Here is a 16,558-nt window from a genome sequence, read left to right as displayed (position 1 = left end):
GCTCAGAGATAAGGTTAAAGGTTGAAAGGAGATGATTCAGGAGGGACTGATGGGAGGGGGCCCAAGAATTTAAATCATATGTTATTTATCAGTGGGGAATGAAATACGGCTACTTTCTATCAATATTTGAAGTCATCAATGTCGAGGTGATTTAACGCACAGGTTTTTTTTGGGTGTATTACTTTTTTTTCAAGACACATGTGATTTTATACATAGGTCTCTGTGGAGCAATTGGTTAGCGCGTTCGACTGTTAATCGAAAGGTTGGTGGTTCAAGCCCACCCAGGGACGAGCTGATATTTACTGAACACCAGGTCAAGCATCAGCCCATACCATAAACCTTTGTTAAGTGAAAAAAATCAACTGTGTTTCCAAGAGTAGATATTATAGAACTGCTCTGTCATTCCCCGTCCAACCAATTACATCCGTTGACTTGAGTACGGAGTGTCTGGAAGAAGAGCTAGCTGGCTCAAGTGCTTTCTCGGAATTGAAAGTATATTGGAGCTTAGATATGATCCATTTCACCTTGTCTTACGATCATAACATGGAAATAGTTTTTTTCTTAAAAGCCATATTTTGCTATCTTTTTTTACCAATTAACATTTAAGGGGGCCACAGGCAGAGGAAAGCTTGTGGGGCTCCCCCCTTTTCCCCTTTTCCAGAACCCAGGAGAATTCATACGCTCAGAGATAAGGTTAAGGGTTGAAAGGAGTTGATTCAGGAGGGACTGATGGGAGGGGGCCCAAGAATTTAAATCATATGTTATTTATCAGTGGGGAATGAAATACGGCTACTTTCTATCAACATTTGAAGTCATCAATGTCGAGGTGATTTAACGCACAGGTTTTTTTTGGGTGTATTACTTTTTTTTCAAGACACATGTGTTTTTAAACATAGGTCTCTGTGGCGCAATTGGTTAGCGCGTTCGACTGTTAATCGAAAGGTTGGTGGTTCAAGCCCACCCAGGGACGAGCTGATATTTACTGAACACCAGGTCAAGCATCAGCCCATACCATAAACCTTTGTTAAGTGAAAAAAATCAACTGTGTTTCCAAGAGTAGATTTTATAGAACTGCTCTGTCATTCCCCGTCCAACCAATTACATCCGTTGACTTGAGTACGGAGTGTCTGGAAGAAGAGCTAGCTGGCTCAAGTGCTTTCTCGGAATTGAAAGTATATTGGAGCTTAGATATGATCCATTTCACCTTGTCTTACGATCATAACATGGAAATAGTTTTTTTCTTAAAAGCCATATTTTGCTGTCTTTTTTTACCAATTAACATTTAAGGGGGCCACAGGCAGAGGAAAGCTTGTTCTTAAGGGGGGCTCCCCCCTTTTCCCCTTTTCCAGAACCCAGGAGAATTCATACGCTCAGAGATAAGGTTAAAGGTTGAAAGGAGATGATTCAGGAGGGACTGATGGGAGGGGGCCCAAGAATTTAAATCATATGTTATTTATCAGTGGGGAATGAAATACGGCTACTTTCTATCAATATTTGAAGTCATCAATGTCGAGGTGATTTAACGCACAGGTTTTTTTTGGGTGTATTACTTTTTTTTCAAGACACATGTGATTTTATACATAGGTCTCTGTGGAGCAATTGGTTAGCGCGTTCGACTGTTAATCGAAAGGTTGGTGGTTCAAGCCCACCCAGGGACGAGCTGATATTTACTGAACACCAGGTCAAGCATCAGCCCATACCATAAACCTTTGTTAAGTGAAAAAAATCAACTGTGTTTCCAAGAGTAGATATTATAGAACTGCTCTGTCATTCCCCGTCCAACCAATTACATCCGTTGACTTGAGTACGGAGTGTCTGGAAGAAGAGCTAGCTGGCTCAAGTGCTTTCTCGGAATTGAAAGTATATTGGAGCTTAGATATGATCCATTTCACCTTGTCTTACGATCATAACATGGAAATAGTTTTTTTCTTAAAAGCCATATTTTGCTATCTTTTTTTACCAATTAACATTTAAGGGGGCCACAGGCAGAGGAAAGCTTGTTCTTAAGGGGGGCTCCCCCCTTTTCCCCTTTTCCAGAACCCAGGAGAATTCATACGCTCAGAGATAAGGTTAAGGGTTGAAAGGAGTTGATTCAGGAGGGACTGATGGGAGGGGGCCCAAGAATTTAAATCATATGTTATTTATCAGTGGGAAATGAAATACGGCTACTTTCTATCAACATTTGAAGTCATCAATGTCGAGGTGATTTAACGCACAGGTTTTTTTTGGGTGTATTACTTTTTTTTCAAGACACATGTATTTTTAAACATAGGTCTCTGTGGCGCAATTGGTTAGCGCGTTCGACTGTTAATCGAAAGGTTGGTGGTTCAAGCCCACCCAGGGACGAGCTGTTTTTTACTGAACACCAGGTCAAGCATCAGCGCATACCATCAACCTTTGTTAAGTGAAAAAAATCAACTGTGTTTCCAAGAGTAGATTTGATAGAACTGCTCTGTCATTTCCTGTCCAACCATTTACTTCCGTTGACTTGAGTACGGAGTGTCTGGAAGAAGAGCTAGCTGGCTCAAGTGCTTTCTCGGAATTGAAAGTATATTGGAGCTTAGTACATTTCACCTTGTCTTACGATCATAACATGGAAATAGTTTTTTTCTTAAAAGCCATATTTTGCTGTCTTTTTTTACCAATTAACATTTAAGGGGGCCACAGGCAGAGGAAAGCTTGTTCTTAAGGGGGGCTCCCCCCTTTTCCCCTTTTCCAGAACCCAGGAGAATTCATACGCTCAGAGATAAGGTTAAAGGTTGAAAGGAGATGATTCAGGAGGGACTGATGGGAGGGGGCCCAAGAATTTAAATCATATGTTATTTATCAGTGGGGAATGAAATACGGCTACTTTCTATCAATATTTGAAGTCATCAATGTCGAGGTGATTTAACGCACAGGTTTTTTTTGGGTGTATTACTTTTTTTTCAAGACACATGTGATTTAATACAAAGGTCTCTGTGGCGCAATTGGTTAGCGCGTTCGACTGTTAATCGAAAGGTTGGTGGTTCAAGCCCACCCAGGGACGAGCTGATATTTACTGAACACCAGGTCAAGCATCAGCGCATACCATCAACCTTTGTTAAGTGAAAAAAATCAACTGTGTTTCCAAGAGTAGATTTGATAGAACTGCTCTGTCATTTCCTGTCCAACCATTTACTTCCGTTGACTTGAGTACGGAGTGTCTGGAAGAAGAGCTAGCTGGCTCAAGTGCTTTCTCGGAATTGAAAGTATATTGGAGCTTAGTACATTTCACCTTGTCTTACGATCATAACATGGAAATAGTTTTTTTCTTAAAAGCCATATTTTGCTGTCTTTTTTTACCAATTAACATTTAAGGGGGCCACAGGCAGAGGAAAGCTTGTTCTTAAGGGGGGCTCCCCCCTTTTCCCCTTTTCCAGAACCCAGGAGAATTCATACGCTCAGAGATAAGGTTAAAGGTTGAAAGGAGATGATTCAGGAGGGACTGATGGGAGGGGGCCCAAGAATTTAAATCATATGTTATTTATCAGTGGGGAATGAAATACGGCTACTTTCTATCAATATTTGAAGTCATCAATGTCGAGGTGATTTAACGCACAGGTTTTTTTTGGGTGTATTACTTTTTTTTCAAGACACATGTGATTTAATACATAGGTCTCTGTGGCGCAATTGGTTAGCGCGTTCGACTGTTAATCGAAAGGTTGGTGGTTCAAGCCCACCCAGGGACGAGCTGATATTTACTGAACACCAGGTCAAGCATCAGCGCATACCATCAACCTTTGTTAAGTGAAAAAAATCAACTGTGTTTCCAAGAGTAGATTTGATAGAACTGCTCTGTCATTTCCTGTCCAACCATTTACTTCCGTTGACTTGAGTACGGAGTGTCTGGAAGAAGAGCTAGCTGGCTCAAGTGCTTTCTCGGAAATGAAAGTATATTGGAGCTTAGATATGATCTATTTCACCTTGTCTTACGATCATAACATGGAAATAGTTTTTTTCTTAAAAGCCATATTTTGCTATCTTTTTTTACCAATTAACATTTAAGGGGGCCACAGGCAGAGGAAAGCTTGTTCTTAAGGGGGGCTCCCCCCTTTTCCCCTTTTCCAGAACCCAGGAGAATTCATACGCTCAGAGATAAGGTTAAAGGTTGAAAGGAGATGATTCAGGAGGGACTGATGGGAGGGGGCCCAAGAATTTAAATCATATGTTATTTATCAGTGGGGAATGAAATACGGCTACTTTCTATCAATATTTGAAGTCATCAATGTCGAGGTGATTTAACGCACAGGTTTTTTTTGGGTGTATTACTTTTTTTTCAAGACACATGTGATTTTATACATAGGTCTCTGTGGCGCAATTGGTTAGCGTGTTCGACTATTAATCAAAAGGTTGGTGGTTCAAGCCCACCCAGGGACGAGCTGATATTTACTGAACACCAGGTCAAGCATCAGCGCATACCATCAACCTTTGTTAAGTGAAAAAAATCAACTGTGTTTCCAAGAGTAGATTTGATAGAACTGCTCTGTCATTTCCTGTCCAACCATTTACTTCCGTTGACTTGAGTACGGAGTGTCTGGAAGAAGAGCTAGCTGGCTCAAGTGCTTTCTCGGAAATGAAAGTATATTGGAGCTTAGATATGATCTATTTCACCTTGTCTTACGATCATAACATGGAAATAGTTTTTTTCTTAAAAGCCATATTTTGCTATCTTTTTTTACCAATTAACATTTAAGGGGGCCACAGGCAGAGGAAAGCTTGTTCTTAAGGGGGGCTCCCCCCTTTTCCCCTTTTCCAGAACCCAGGAGAATTCATACGCTCAGAGATAAGGTTAAAGGTTGAAAGGAGATGATTCAGGAGGGACTGATGGGAGGGGGCCCAAGAATTTAAATCATATGTTATTTATCAGTGGGGAATGAAATACGGCTACTTTCTATCAATATTTGAAGTCATCAATGTCGAGGTGATTTAACGCACAGGTTTTTTTTGGGTGTATTACTTTTTTTTCAAGACACATGTGATTTTATACATAGGTCTCTGTGGCGCAATTGGTTAGCGTGTTCGACTATTAATCAAAAGGTTGGTGGTTCAAGCCCACCCAGGGACGAGCTGATATTTACTGAACACCAGGTCAAGCATCAGCGCATACCATCAACCTTTGTTAAGTGAAAAAAATCAACTGTGTTTCCAAGAGTAGATTTGATAGAACTGCTCTGTCATTTCCTGTCCAACCATTTACTTCCGTTGACTTGAGTACGGAGTGTCTGGAAGAAGAGCTAGCTGGCTCAAGTGCTTTCTCGGAATTGAAAGTATATTGGAGCTTAGATATGATCCATTTCACCTTGTCTTACGATCATAACATGGAAATAGTTTTTTTCTTAAAAGCCATATTTTGCTGTCTTTTTTTACCAATTAACATTTAAGGGGGCCACAGGCAGAGGAAAGCTTGTTCTTAAGGGGGGCTCCCCCCTTTTCCCCTTTTCCAGAACCCAGGAGAATTCATACGCTCAGAGATAAGGTTAAAGGTTGAAAGGAGATGATTCAGGAGGGACTGATGGGAGGGGGCCCAAGAATTTAAATCATATGTTATTTATCAGTGGGGAATGAAATACGGCTACTTTCTATCAATATTTGAAGTCATCAATGTCGAGGTGATTTAACGCACAGGTTTTTTTTGGGTGTATTACTTTTTTTTCAAGACACATGTGATTTAATAAATAGGTCTCTGTGGCGCAATTGGTTAGCGCGTTCGACTGTTAATCGAAAGGTTGGTGGTTCAAGCCCACCCAGGGACGAGCTATTTTTTACTGAACACCAGGTCAAGCATCAGCGCATACCATCAACCTTTGTTAAGTGAAAAAAATCAACTGTGTTTCCAAGAGTAGATTTGATAGAACTGCTCTGTCATTTCCTGTCCAACCATTTACTTCCGTTGACTTGAGTACGGAGTGTCTGGAAGAAGAGCTAGCTGGCTCAAGTGCTTTCTCGGAATTGAAAGTATATTGGAGCTTAGTACATTTCACCTTGTCTTACGATCATAACATGGAAATAGTTTTTTTCTTAAAAGCCATATTTTGCTATCTTTTTTTACCAATTAACATTTAAGGGGGCCACAGGCAGAGGAAAGCTTGTTCTTAAGGGGGGCTCCCCCCTTTTCCAGAACCCAGGAGAATTCATACGCTCAGAGATAAGGTTAAGGGTTGAAAGGAGTTGATTCAGGAGGGACTGATGGGAGGGGGCCCAAGAATTTAAATCATATGTTATTTATCAGTGGGGAATGAAATACGGCTACTTTCTATCAACATTTGAAGTCATCAATGTCGAGGTGATTTAACGCACAGGTTTTTTTTGGGTGTATTACTTTTTTTTCAAGACACATGTGATTTTATACATAGGTCTCTGTGGCGCAATTGGTTAGCGCGTTCGACTGTTAATCGAAAGGTTGGTGGTTCAAGCCCACCCAGGGACGAGCTGATATTTACTGAACACCAGGTCAAGCATCAGCCCATACCATAAACCTTTGTTAAGTGAAAAAAATCAACTGTGTTTCCAAGAGTAGATTTTATAGAACTGCTCTGTCATTCCCCGTCCAACCAATTACATCCGTTGACTTGAGTACGGAGTGTCTGGAAGAAGAGCTAGCTGGCTCAAGTGCTTTCTCGGAATTGAAAGTATATTGGAGCTTAGATATGATCCATTTCACCTTGTCTTACGATCATAACATGGAAATAGTTTTTTTCTTAAAAGCCATATTTTGCTATCTTTTTTTACCAATTAACATTTAAGGGGGCCACAGGCAGAGGAAAGCTTGTTCTTAAGGGGGGCTCCCCCCTTTTCCCCTTTTCCAGAACCCAGGAGAATTCATACGCTCAGAGATAAGCTTAAGGGTTGAAAGGAGTTGATTCAGGAGGGACTGATGGGAGGGGGCCCAAGAATTTAAATCATATGTTATTTATCAGTGGGGAATGAAATACGGCTACTTTCTATCAACATTTGAAGTCATCAATGTCGAGGTGATTTAACGCACAGGTTTTTTTTGGGTGTATTACTTTTTTTTCAAGACACATGTGTTTTTTTACATAGGTCTCTGTGGCGCATTTGGTTAGCGTGTTCGACTGTTAATCGAAAGGTTGGTGGTTCAAGCCCACCCAGGGACGAGCTGATCTTTACTGAACACCAGGTCAAGCATCAGCCCATACCATAAACCTTTGTTAAGTGAAAAAAATCAACTGTGTTTCCAAGAGTCGATTTTATAGAACTGCTCTGTCATTCCCCGTCCAACCAATTACATCCATTGACTTGAGTACGGAGTGTCTGGAAGAAGAGCTAGCTGGCTCAAGTGCTTTCTCGGAATTGAAAGTATATTGGAGCTTAGATATGATCCATTTCACCTTGTCTTACGATCATAACATGGAAATAGTTTTTTTCTTAAAAGCCATATTTTGCTATCTTTTTTTACCAATCAACATTTAAGGGGGCCACAGGCAGAGGAAAGCTTGTGGGGCTCCCCCCTTTTCCCCTTTTCCAGAACCCAGGAGAATTCATACGCTCAGAGATAAGGTTAAGGGTTGAAAGGAGTTGATTCAGGAGGGACTGATGGGAGGGGGCCCAAGAATTTAAATCATGTTATTTATCAGTGGGGAATGAAATACGGCTACTTTCTATCAACATTTTAAGTCATCAATGTCGAGGTGATTTAACGCACAGGTTTTTTTTGGGTGTATTACTTTTTTTTCAAGACACATGTGTTTTTTTACAAAGGTCTCTGTGGCGCAATTGGTTAGCGCGTTCGACTGTTAATCGAAAGGTTGGTGGTTCAAGCCCACCCAGGGACGAGCTGATATTTACTGAACACCAGGTCAAGCATCAGCCCATACCATAAACCTTTGTTAAGTGAAAAAAATCAACTGTGTTTCCAAGAGTAGATTTTATAGAACTGCTCTGTCATTCCCCGTCCAACCAATTACATCCGTTGACTTGAGTACGGAGTGTCTGGAAGAAGAGCTAGCTGGCTCAAGTGCTTTCTCGGAATTGAAAGTATATTGGAGCTTAGATATGATCCATTTCACCTTGTCTTACGATCATAACATGGAAATAGTTTTTTTCTTAAAAGCCATATTTTGCTATCTTTTTTTTACCAATTAACATTTAAGGGGGCCACAGGCAGAGGAAAGCTTGTTCTTAAGGGGGGCTCCCCCCTTTTCCCCTTTTCCAGAACCCAGGAGAATTCATACGCTCAGAGATAAGGTTAAGGGTTGAAAGGAGTTGATTCAGGAGGGACTGATGGGAGGGGGCCCAAGAATTTAAATCATATGTTATTTATCAGTGGGGAATGAAATACGGCTACTTTCTATCAACATTTGAAGTCATCAATGTCGAGGTGATTTAACGCACAGGTTTTTTTTGGGTGTATTACTTTTTTTTCAAGACACATGTGATTTTATACATAGGTCTCTGTGGCGCAATTGGTTAGCGCGTTCGACTGTTAATCGAAAGGTTGGTGGTTCAAGCCCACCCAGGGACGAGCTGATATTTACTGAACACCAGGTCAAGCATCAGCGCATACCATCAACCTTTGTTAAGTGAAAAAAATCAACTCTGTTTCCAAGAGTAGATTTGATAGAACTGCTCTGTCATTTCCTGTCCAACCATTTACTTCCGTTGACTTGAGTACGGAGTGCCTGGAAGAAGAGCTAGCTGGCTCAAGTGCTTTCTCGGAATTGAAAGTATATTGGAGCTTAGATATGATCCATTTCACCTTGTCTTACGATCATAACATGGAAATAGTTTTTTTCTTAAAAGCCATATTTTGCTATCTTTTTTTACCAATTAACATTTAAGGGGGCCACAGGCAGAGGAAAGCTTGTTCTTAAGGGGGGCTCCCCCCTTTTCCCCTTTTCCAGAACCCAGGAGAATTCATACGCTCAGAGATAAGGTTAAAGGTTGAAAGGAGATGATTCAGGAGGGACTGATGGGAGGGGGCCCAAGAATTTAAATCATATGTTATTTATCAGTGGGGAATGAAATACGGCTACTTTCTATCAATATTTGAAGTCATCAATGTCGAGGTGATTTAACGCACAGGTTTTTTTTGGGTGTATTACTTTTTTTTCAAGACACATGTGATTTTATACATAGGTCTCTGTGGCGCAATTGGTTAGCGCGTTCGACTGTTAATCGAAAGGTTGGTGGTTCAAGCCCACCCAGGGACGAGCTGATATTTACTGAACACCAGGTCAAGCATCAGCGCATACCATCAACCTTTGTTAAGTGAAAAAAATCAACTCTGTTTCCAAGAGTAGATTTGATAGAACTGCTCTGTCATTTCCTGTCCAACCATTTACTTCCGTTGACTTGAGTACGGAGTGCCTGGAAGAAGAGCTAGCTGGCTCAAGTGCTTTCTCGGAATTGAAAGTATATTGGAGCTTAGATATGATCCATTTCACCTTGTCTTACGATCATAACATGGAAATAGTTTTTTTCTTAAAAGCCATATTTTGCTATCTTTTTTTACCAATTAACATTTAAGGGGGCCACAGGCAGAGGAAAGCTTGTTCTTAAGGGGGGCTCCCCCCTTTTCCAGAACCCAGGAGAATTCATACGCTCAGAGATAAGGTTAAGGGTTGAAAGGAGTTGATTCAGGAGGGACTGATGGGAGGGGGCCCAAGAATTTAAATCATATGTTATTTATCAGTGGGGAATGAAATACGGCTACTTTCTATCAACATTTGAAGTCATCAATGTCGAGGTGATTTAACGCACAGGTTTTTTTTGGGTGTATTACTTTTTTTTCAAGACACATGTGATTTTATACATAGGTCTCTGTGGCGCAATTGGTTAGCGCGTTCGACTGTTAATCGAAAGGTTGGTGGTTCAAGCCCACCCAGGGACGAGCTGATATTTACTGAACACCAGGTCAAGCATCAGCCCATACCATAAACCTTTGTTAAGTGAAAAAAATCAACTGTGTTTCCAAGAGTAGATTTTATAGAACTGCTCTGTCATTCCCCGTCCAACCAATTACATCCGTTGACTTGAGTACGGAGTGTCTGGAAGAAGAGCTAGCTGGCTCAAGTGCTTTCTCGGAATTGAAAGTATATTGGAGCTTAGATATGATCCATTTCACCTTGTCTTACGATCATAACATGGAAATAGTTTTTTTCTTAAAAGCCATATTTTGCTATCTTTTTTTACCAATTAACATTTAAGGGGGCCACAGGCAGAGGAAAGCTTGTTCTTAAGGGGGGCTCCCCCCTTTTCCCCTTTTCCAGAACCCAGGAGAATTCATACGCTAAGAGATAAGGTTAAGGGTTGAAAGGAGTTGATTCAGGAGGGACTGATGGGAGGGGGCCCAAGAATTTAAATCATGTTATTTATCAGTGGGGAATGAAATACGGCTACTTTCTATCAACATTTGAAGTCATCAATGTCGAGGTGATGTAACGCACAGGTTTTTTTTGGGTGTATTACTTTTTTTTCAAGACACATGTGATTTTATACATAGGTCTCTGTGGCGCAATTGGTTAGCGCGTTCGACTGGTAATCAAAAGTTTGGTGGTTCAAGCCCACCCAGGGACGAGCTGATATTTACTGAACACCAGGTCAAGCATCAGCCCATACCATAAACCTTTGTTAAGTGAAAAAAATCAACTGTGTTTCCAAGAGTAGATTTTATAGAACTGCTCTGTCATTCCCCGTCCAACCAATTACATCCGTTGACTTGAGTACGGAGTGTCTGGAAGAAGAGCTAGCTGGCTCAAGTGCTTTCTCGGAATTGAAAGTATATTGGAGCTTAGATATGATCCATTTCACCTTGTCTTACGATCATAACATGGAAATAGTTTTTTTCTTAAAAGCCATATTTTGCTATCTTTTTTTACCAATTAACATTTAAGGGGGCCACAGGCAGAGGAAAGCTTGTGGGGCTCCCCCCTTTTCCCCTTTTCCAGAACCCAGGAGAATTCATACGCTCAGAGATAAGCTTAAGGGTTGAAAGGAGTTGATTCAGGAGGGACTGATGGGAGGGGGCCCAAGAATTTAAATCATATGTTATTTATCAGTGGGGAATGAAATACGGCTACTTTCTATCAACATTTGAAGTCATCAATGTCGAGGTGATTTAACGCACAGGTTTTTTTTGGGTGTATTACTTTTTTTTCAAGACACATGTGTTTTTTTACATAGGTCTCTGTGGCGCATTTGGTTAGCGTGTTCGACTGTTAATCGAAAGGTTGGTGGTTCAAGCCCACCCAGGGACGAGCTGATCTTTACTGAACACCAGGTCAAGCATCAGCCCATACCATAAACCTTTGTTAAGTGAAAAAAATCAACTGTGTTTCCAAGAGTCGATTTTATAGAACTGCTCTGTCATTCCCCGTCCAACCAATTACATCCATTGACTTGAGTACGGAGTGTCTGGAAGAAGAGCTAGCTGGCTCAAGTGCTTTCTCGGAATTGAAAGTATATTGGAGCTTAGATATGATCCATTTCACCTTGTCTTACGATCATAACATGGAAATAGTTTTTTTCTTAAAAGCCATATTTTGCTATCTTTTTTTACCAATCAACATTTAAGGGGGCCACAGGCAGAGGAAAGCTTGTGGGGCTCCCCCCTTTTCCCCTTTTCCAGAACCCAGGAGAATTCATACGCTCAGAGATAAGGTTAAGGGTTGAAAGGAGTTGATTCAGGAGGGACTGATGGGAGGGGGCCCAAGAATTTAAATCATGTTATTTATCAGTGGGGAATGAAATACGGCTACTTTCTATCAACATTTGAAGTCATCAATGTCGAGGTGATTTAACGCACAGGTTTTTTTTGGGTGTATTACTTTTTTTTCAAGACACATGTGATTTTATACATAGGTCTCTGTGGCGCAATTGGTTAGCGCGTTCGACTGTTAATCGAAAGGTTGGTGGTTCAAGCCCACCCAGGGACGAGCTGATATTTACTGAACACCAGGTCAAGCATCAGCCCATACCATAAACCTTTGTTAAGTGAAAAAAATCAACTGTGTTTCCAAGAGTAGATTTTATAGAACTGCTCTGTCATTCCCCGTCCAACCAATTACATCCGTTGACTTGAGTACGGAGTGTCTGGAAGAAGAGCTAGCTGGCTCAAGTGCTTTCTCGGAATTGAAAGTATATTGGAGCTTAGATATGATCCATTTCACCTTGTCTTACGATCATAACATGGAAATAGTTTTTTTCTTAAAAGCCATATTTTGCTATCTTTTTTTACCAATTAACATTTAAGGGGGCCACAGGCAGAGGAAAGCTTGTGGGGCTCCCCCCTTTTCCCCTTTTCCAGAACCCAGGAGAATTCATACGCTCAGAGATAAGCTTAAGGGTTGAAAGGAGTTGATTCAGGAGGGACTGATGGGAGGGGGCCCAAGAATTTAAATCATATGTTATTTATCAGTGGGGAATGAAATACGGCTACTTTCTATCAACATTTGAAGTCATCAATGTCGAGGTGATTTAACGCACAGGTTTTTTTTGGGTGTATTACTTTTTTTTCAAGACACATGTGTTTTTTTACATAGGTCTCTGTGGCGCATTTGGTTAGCGTGTTCGACTGTTAATCGAAAGGTTGGTGGTTCAAGCCCACCCAGGGACGAGCTGATCTTTACTGAACACCAGGTCAAGCATCAGCCCATACCATAAACCTTTGTTAAGTGAAAAAAATCAACTGTGTTTCCAAGAGTCGATTTTATAGAACTGCTCTGTCATTCCCCGTCCAACCAATTACATCCATTGACTTGAGTACGGAGTGTCTGGAAGAAGAGCTAGCTGGCTCAAGTGCTTTCTCGGAATTGAAAGTATATTGGAGCTTAGATATGATCCATTTCACCTTGTCTTACGATCATAACATGGAAATAGTTTTTTTCTTAAAAGCCATATTTTGCTATCTTTTTTTACCAATCAACATTTAAGGGGGCCACAGGCAGAGGAAAGCTTGTGGGGCTCCCCCCTTTTCCCCTTTTCCAGAACCCAGGAGAATTCATACGCTCAGAGATAAGGTTAAGGGTTGAAAGGAGTTGATTCAGGAGGGACTGATGGGAGGGGGCCCAAGAATTTAAATCATATGTTATTTATCAGTGGGGAATGAAATACGGCTACTTTCTATCAACATTTGAAGTCATCAATGTCGAGGTGATTTAACGCACAGGTTTTTTTTGGGTGTATTACTTTTTTTTCAAGACACATGTGATTTTATACATAGGTCTCTGTGGCGCAATTGGTTAGCGCGTTCGACTGTTAATCGAAAGGTTGGTGGTTCAAGCCCACCCAGGGACGAGCTGATATTTACTGAACACCAGGTCAAGCATCAGCCCATACCATAAACCTTTGTTAAGTGAAAAAAATCAACTGTGTTTCCAAGAGTAGATTTTATAGAACTGCTCTGTCATTCCCCGTCCAACCAATTACATCCGTTGACTTGAGTACGGAGTGTCTGGAAGAAGAGCTAGCTGGCTCAAGTGCTTTCTCGGAATTGAAAGTATATTGGAGCTTAGATATGATCCATTTCACCTTGTCTTACGATCATAACATGGAAATAGTTTTTTTCTTAAAAGCCATATTTTGCTATCTTTTTTTACCAATTAACATTTAAGGGGGCCACAGGCAGAGGAAAGCTTGTTCTTAAGGGGGGCTCCCCCCTTTTCCCCTTTTCCAGAACCCAGGAGAATTCATACGCTCAGAGATAAGGTTAAGGGTTGAAAGGAGTTGATTCAGGAGGGACTGATGGGAGGGGGCCCAAGAATTTAAATCATATGTTATTTATCAGTGGGGAATGAAATACGGCTACTTTCTATCAACATTTGAAGTCATCAATGTCGAGGTGATTTAACGCACAGGTTTTTTTTGGGTGTATTACTTTTTTTTCAAGACACATGTGTTTTTTTACATAGGTCTCTGTGGCGCAATTGGTTAGCGCGTTCGACTGTTAATCGAAAGGTTGGTGGTTCAAGCCCACCCAGGGACGAGCTGATATTTACTGAACACCAGGTCAAGCATCAGCCCATACCATAAACCTTTGTTAAGTGAAAAAAATCAACTGTGTTTCCAAGAGTAGATTTTATAGAACTGCTCTGTCATTCCCCGTCCAACCAATTACATCCGTTGACTTGAGTACGGAGTGTCTGGAAGAAGAGCTAGCTGGCTCAAGTGCTTTCTCGGAATTGAAAGTATATTGGAGCTTAGATATGATCCATTTCACCTTGTCTTACGATCATAACATGGAAATAGTTTTTTTCTTAAAAGCCATATTTTGCTATCTTTTTTTACCAATTAACATTTAAGGGGGCCACAGGCAGAGGAAAGCTTGTTCTTAAGGGGGGCTCCCCCCTTTTCCCCTTTTCCAGAACCCAGGAGAATTCATACGCTCAGAGATAAGGTTAAGGGTTGAAAGGAGTTGATTCAGGAGGGACTGATGGGAGGGGGCCCAAGAATTTAAATCATATGTTATTTATCAGTGGGGAATGAAATACGGCTACTTTCTATCAACATTTGAAGTCATCAATGTCGAGGTGATTTAACGCACAGGTTTTTTTTGGGTGTATTACTTTTTTTTCAAGACACATGTGATTTTATACATAGGTCTCTGTGGCGCAATTGGTTAGCGCGTTCGACTGTTAATCGAAAGGTTGGTGGTTCAAGCCCACCCAGGGACGAGCTGATATTTACTGAACACCAGGTCAAGCATCAGCCCATACCATAAACCTTTGTTAAGTGAAAAAAATCAACTGTGTTTCCAAGAGTAGATTTTATAGAACTGCTCTGTCATTCCCCGTCCAACCAATTACATCCGTTGACTTGAGTACGGAGTGTCTGGAAGAAGAGCTAGCTGGCTCAAGTGCTTTCTCGGAATTGAAAGTATATTGGAGCTTAGATATGATCCATTTCACCTTGTCTTACGATCATAACATGGAAATAGTTTTTTTCTTAAAAGCCATATTTTGCTATCTTTTTTTACCAATTAACATTTAAGGGGGCCACAGGCAGAGGAAAGCTTGTGGGGCTCCCCCCTTTTCCCCTTTTCCAGAACCCAGGAGAATTCATACGCTCAGAGATAAGCTTAAGGGTTGAAAGGAGTTGATTCAGGAGGGACTGATGGGAGGGGGCCCAAGAATTTAAATCATATGTTATTTATCAGTGGGGAATGAAATACGGCTACTTTCTATCAACATTTGAAGTCATCAATGTCGAGGTGATTTAACGCACAGGTTTTTTTTGGGTGTATTACTTTTTTTTCAAGACACATGTGTTTTTTTACATAGGTCTCTGTGGCGCATTTGGTTAGCGTGTTCGACTGTTAATCGAAAGGTTGGTGGTTCAAGCCCACCCAGGGACGAGCTGATCTTTACTGAACACCAGGTCAAGCATCAGCCCATACCATAAACCTTTGTTAAGTGAAAAAAATCAACTGTGTTTCCAAGAGTCGATTTTATAGAACTGCTCTGTCATTCCCCGTCCAACCAATTACATCCATTGACTTGAGTACGGAGTGTCTGGAAGAAGAGCTAGCTGGCTCAAGTGCTTTCTCGGAATTGAAAGTATATTGGAGCTTAGATATGATCCATTTCACCTTGTCTTACGATCATAACATGGAAATAGTTTTTTTCTTAAAAGCCATATTTTGCTATCTTTTTTTACCAATCAACATTTAAGGGGGCCACAGGCAGAGGAAAGCTTGTGGGGCTCCCCCCTTTTCCCCTTTTCCAGAACCCAGGAGAATTCATACGCTCAGAGATAAGGTTAAGGGTTGAAAGGAGTTGATTCAGGAGGGACTGATGGGAGGGGGCCCAAGAATTTAAATCATATGTTATTTATCAGTGGGGAATGAAATACGGCTACTTTCTATCAACATTTGAAGTCATCAATGTCGAGGTGATTTAACGCACAGGTTTTTTTTGGGTGTATTACTTTTTTTTCAAGACACATGTGTTTTTTTACATAGGTCTCTGTGGCGCAATTGGTTAGCGCGTTCGACTGTTAATCGAAAGGTTGGTGGTTCAAGCCCACCCAGGGACGAGCTGTTATTTACTGAACACCAGGTCAAGCATCAGCCCATACCATAAACCTTTGTTAAGTGAAAAAAATCAACTGTGTTTCCAAGAGTAGATTTTATAGAACTGCTCTGTCATTCCCCGTCCAACCAATTACATCCGTTGACTTGAGTACGGAGTGTCTGGAAGAAGAGCTAGCTGGCTCAAGTGCTTTCTCGGAATTGAAAGTATATTGGAGCTTAGATATGATCCATTTCACCTTGTCTTACGATCATAACATGGAAATAGTTTTTTTCTTAAAAGCCATATTTTGCTATCTTTTTTTACCAATTAACATTTAAGGGGGCCACAGGCAGAGGAAAGCTTGTTCTTAAGGGGGGCTCCCCCCTTTTCCCCTTTTCCAGAACCCAGGAGAATTCATACGCTCAGAGATAAGGTTAAGGGTTGAAAGGAGTTGATTCAGGAGGGACTGATGGGAGGGGGCCCAAGAATTTAAATCATATGTTATTTATCAGTGGGGAATGAAATACGGCTACTTTCTATCAATATTTGAAGTCATCAATGTCGAGGTG

At 41.0% G+C, this 16,558-nt stretch overlaps 18 non-coding genes across 18 annotated transcripts; all 18 read left to right on the top strand.

Moving 5' to 3' along the window:
• The first annotated feature begins 896 nt into the window (after positions 1-896).
• On the top strand, positions 897-970 carry trnan-guu (transfer RNA asparagine (anticodon GUU)). Its single transcript has one exon. It is a non-coding gene; the product is annotated as a tRNA-Asn (tRNA).
• Positions 971-2,272: 1,302 nt separating this feature from the next.
• trnan-guu (transfer RNA asparagine (anticodon GUU)) lies at positions 2,273-2,346 on the top strand. The gene has a single exon. It is a non-coding gene; the product is annotated as a tRNA-Asn (tRNA).
• Positions 2,347-2,954: 608 nt separating this feature from the next.
• On the top strand, positions 2,955-3,028 carry trnan-guu (transfer RNA asparagine (anticodon GUU)). Its single transcript has one exon. It is a non-coding gene; the product is annotated as a tRNA-Asn (tRNA).
• A 608-nt stretch (positions 3,029-3,636) lies between these two features.
• Positions 3,637-3,710, top strand: trnan-guu (transfer RNA asparagine (anticodon GUU)). Its single transcript has one exon. It is a non-coding gene; the product is annotated as a tRNA-Asn (tRNA).
• Positions 3,711-4,324: 614 nt separating this feature from the next.
• On the top strand, positions 4,325-4,398 carry trnan-auu (transfer RNA asparagine (anticodon AUU)). Its single transcript has one exon. It is a non-coding gene; the product is annotated as a tRNA-Asn (tRNA).
• Positions 4,399-5,012: 614 nt separating this feature from the next.
• Positions 5,013-5,086, top strand: trnan-auu (transfer RNA asparagine (anticodon AUU)). The gene has a single exon. It is a non-coding gene; the product is annotated as a tRNA-Asn (tRNA).
• A 614-nt stretch (positions 5,087-5,700) lies between these two features.
• trnan-guu (transfer RNA asparagine (anticodon GUU)) lies at positions 5,701-5,774 on the top strand. The gene has a single exon. It is a non-coding gene; the product is annotated as a tRNA-Asn (tRNA).
• Positions 5,775-6,374: 600 nt separating this feature from the next.
• On the top strand, positions 6,375-6,448 carry trnan-guu (transfer RNA asparagine (anticodon GUU)). Its single transcript has one exon. It is a non-coding gene; the product is annotated as a tRNA-Asn (tRNA).
• A 1,292-nt stretch (positions 6,449-7,740) lies between these two features.
• trnan-guu (transfer RNA asparagine (anticodon GUU)) lies at positions 7,741-7,814 on the top strand. Its single transcript has one exon. It is a non-coding gene; the product is annotated as a tRNA-Asn (tRNA).
• Positions 7,815-8,429: 615 nt separating this feature from the next.
• Positions 8,430-8,503, top strand: trnan-guu (transfer RNA asparagine (anticodon GUU)). Its single transcript has one exon. It is a non-coding gene; the product is annotated as a tRNA-Asn (tRNA).
• Positions 8,504-9,117: 614 nt separating this feature from the next.
• On the top strand, positions 9,118-9,191 carry trnan-guu (transfer RNA asparagine (anticodon GUU)). Its single transcript has one exon. It is a non-coding gene; the product is annotated as a tRNA-Asn (tRNA).
• Positions 9,192-9,797: 606 nt separating this feature from the next.
• Positions 9,798-9,871, top strand: trnan-guu (transfer RNA asparagine (anticodon GUU)). The gene has a single exon. It is a non-coding gene; the product is annotated as a tRNA-Asn (tRNA).
• A 612-nt stretch (positions 9,872-10,483) lies between these two features.
• On the top strand, positions 10,484-10,557 carry trnat-ggu (transfer RNA threonine (anticodon GGU)). Its single transcript has one exon. It is a non-coding gene; the product is annotated as a tRNA-Thr (tRNA).
• Positions 10,558-11,841: 1,284 nt separating this feature from the next.
• trnan-guu (transfer RNA asparagine (anticodon GUU)) lies at positions 11,842-11,915 on the top strand. The gene has a single exon. It is a non-coding gene; the product is annotated as a tRNA-Asn (tRNA).
• Positions 11,916-13,201: 1,286 nt separating this feature from the next.
• Positions 13,202-13,275, top strand: trnan-guu (transfer RNA asparagine (anticodon GUU)). Its single transcript has one exon. It is a non-coding gene; the product is annotated as a tRNA-Asn (tRNA).
• A 614-nt stretch (positions 13,276-13,889) lies between these two features.
• On the top strand, positions 13,890-13,963 carry trnan-guu (transfer RNA asparagine (anticodon GUU)). The gene has a single exon. It is a non-coding gene; the product is annotated as a tRNA-Asn (tRNA).
• A 614-nt stretch (positions 13,964-14,577) lies between these two features.
• trnan-guu (transfer RNA asparagine (anticodon GUU)) lies at positions 14,578-14,651 on the top strand. The gene has a single exon. It is a non-coding gene; the product is annotated as a tRNA-Asn (tRNA).
• Positions 14,652-15,937: 1,286 nt separating this feature from the next.
• On the top strand, positions 15,938-16,011 carry trnan-guu (transfer RNA asparagine (anticodon GUU)). The gene has a single exon. It is a non-coding gene; the product is annotated as a tRNA-Asn (tRNA).
• The last annotated feature ends 547 nt before the right edge of the window (positions 16,012-16,558 follow it).

This window comes from Gadus macrocephalus, chromosome 8 (assembly GCF_031168955.1).
Source record: "Gadus macrocephalus chromosome 8, ASM3116895v1".
Classification (NCBI taxonomy): Eukaryota; Metazoa; Chordata; class Actinopteri; order Gadiformes; family Gadidae; genus Gadus; species Gadus macrocephalus.
Note: the sequence above shows the minus strand (reverse complement) of the source record. Positions and strands in the feature narration are given on the sequence as shown.